At 57.4% G+C, this 2,500-nt stretch overlaps 1 non-coding gene across 1 annotated transcript in view; it reads left to right on the top strand.

The window, feature by feature from the left end:
- Nucleotides 1-2,093: 2,093 nt before the first annotated feature.
- The window catches only part of LOC124726697, a 1,909-nt gene continuing 1,502 nt past the window's right edge, over nucleotides 2,094-2,500 (top strand). The window contains exon 1 of the ribosomal RNA XR_007006812.1: nucleotides 2,094-2,500. This exon is cut by the window's right edge and continues 1,502 nt beyond it. This is a non-coding gene — a ribosomal RNA (small subunit ribosomal RNA).

Genomic DNA, 2,500 nt, shown 5'->3' with positions numbered 1-2,500 from the left:
TAACCCATGTTGTGCCTTAACCTAACCCATGTTGTGCCTTAACCTAACCCATGTTGTGCCTTAACCTAACCCATGTTGTGCCTTAACCTAACCCATGTTGTGCCTTAACCTAACCCATGTTGTGCCTTAACCTAACCCATGTTGTGCCTTAACCTAACCCATGTTGTGCCTTAACCTAACCCATGTTGTGCCTTAACCTAACCCATGTCGTGCCTTAACCTAACCCATGTCGTGCCTTAACCTAACCCACGTCGTGCCTTAACCTAACCCACGTTGTCGCCTAACGTAACCCACGTTGTCGCCTAAACCTGCTCTGTAATTGTTATACGACTCGTTCAATTAGTGTAGTGTTGCCCACCCGCAACCCTCGCAATATAGTTCGCTACTCGCACTCCCCGCTCCCCTGTGTATCGCTTCATGTTAAACACCTTGCAAGTCTTGCTCACTTTCCACATGCTCCTGCTGTACACTGTAATGTGGATGGCAGCAGGACGTACATGCCGCCCCTCCCCACGTCCCCACCTTGCCCCCTGCCTTCGCAAGCTGGTTGGTGAGAACTTTGCATGTTCAATGCCCTCCGCATGCGACGTACTCAGGCTACGTTGTGGTGCGGCCTGTGTCAACTGTCCGCTAATGTCGTACGCGTAAACCACAATCTGTACTGCACATTCGTCCTTATGTACTGAATGATACATCGTGGCACATGTGTGACCGTACAACGACTGCGCCCAAAAACGGCGGACCATACAGTGCAAATATTGTGCACGCAGCTACGTGTCGTCTCCCTATGAGAGCTGGATTGCAGTGTGGTACGCCATAGAGACGTGTGGGAGGAACGGACGCCGTGGATGGCGATCAGCATGAGCTGTCTGTTGATGTATTCGGACCTAGTCGTCTCTCCTCACACACCGTGATGGCATGGTGCACCGCGTTCCATATCTGCGACATGCTACAGAGGCCGGTTGACAGTCGTTCGAGCAATGGACATCGCATACGTACGGGGGCCACCTTCCACGTATTGTCTAGGCGTGCACATTTTGTTGCGTGTATGTGGGCAGACGTAGTGTGGCGTGACACCTGACACAGGCATGCAATAATCGTGGAAGTTGCAAATGGCGATGGACGCCTGCGTTTTCTGGTGAAGTTACGCAAATGAACAAATGGTAACCTGTTGTGGTGCGGTTGTTCTCGCTAGGGGTGAATCGGTGATGGCGACGATAGGTTGAGGTACTAACCGGTTGTTCCAGCGATACCCACCATGCCGACGAAACTGAACGGCATCTGGGTGTGAAGCGATACGCGGCGGTGGCTGGGTGGGACCGTCCCCGGCCGGTGAGGGGGCGCCTCCCGGCGTGCTGGCCGCGCGGTGCGTGGGCGCACGCGCTACAGCCGGCTGGTGGGGGCGGCCAGTGGCAGGCGCGCCGGCCGACGGACGCGGCAGGCGTCGCAGCTGCGCGCCGGCGCACCCTGCGCGCGGCGCCGTGCGGCCAAAGTAGGTCCTCGCGGGCCCGGTGCGAAGCGCGGTGGACATCTTCAGTGTGCTGGTCCGATTGAGGACTGTGTGCGTTGAGGATGCGCTGCCGCCCGGCGCTCGGCGCCGCGACGCCGTCTGCTGCTCGGTCGCCCCAGCGGTTCTCGCTGGTGGTTTGTATCGCAGCTGTGCGGATGTGTTGGCGCGTGCGCTGTGCTGGGAGAGTTCGCTTCGGCACCCAAGTGGGGCTTTTGTCCTTCTGTGGCGCTGGCGTTGGAGCTGCCGGTCACCGTAGGTGGCGCGTGTTGTCTCCCGCCGGCAATGCCACGACAGCACGCTCCCGGGCCTCTGTCGGCAGCGGCAAGCTCAGTTGGGAGCACGGGTGGTCGCACCGAAAGCGTCTACTCGCCTAACTCCGGGCGATTGCGCCTCTCTCGAACCCGACCAAGTACTTGGGACGGCGCTGCGCGCCGCCGGGACCTGAGAGGGTTTCGAGGTGTATTGTGCAGGGGAGCTCAGCCTCCTCCTGTTTGCAGAATGATTGAGCGGACGCTTGCGTGTTCGCGCGGGCCCCCGGGACACACTCCCGGGCGGCCGGCTGCTCAGCTCTAGTTGACGCAGCTCCCTGGTTGATCCTGCCAGTAGTCATATGCTTGTCTCAAAGATTAAGCCATGCATGTCTCAGTACAAGCCGCATTAAGGTGAAACCGCGAATGGCTCATTAAATCAGTTATGGTTCCTTAGATCGTACCCACGTTACTTGGATAACTGTGGTAATTCTAGAGCTAATACATGCAAACAGAGTCCCGACCAGAGATGGAAGGGACGCTTTTATTAGATCAAAACCAATCGGTCGGCTCGTCCGGTCCGTTTGCCTTGGTGACTCTGAATAACTTTGGGCTGATCGCACGGTCCTCGTACCGGCGACGCATCTTTCAAATGTCTGCCTTATCAACTGTCGATGGTAGGTTCTGCGCCTACCATGGTTGTAACGGGTAACGGGGAATCAGGGTTCGATTCCGGAGAGGG

Source organism: Schistocerca piceifrons, unplaced genomic scaffold (genome assembly GCF_021461385.2).
Source record: "Schistocerca piceifrons isolate TAMUIC-IGC-003096 unplaced genomic scaffold, iqSchPice1.1 HiC_scaffold_1063, whole genome shotgun sequence".
Taxonomy (NCBI): domain Eukaryota; kingdom Metazoa; phylum Arthropoda; class Insecta; order Orthoptera; family Acrididae; genus Schistocerca; species Schistocerca piceifrons.
The sequence above is the reverse complement of the archived record's forward strand: the minus strand, read 5'-3'. Positions and strand labels throughout refer to the sequence as shown.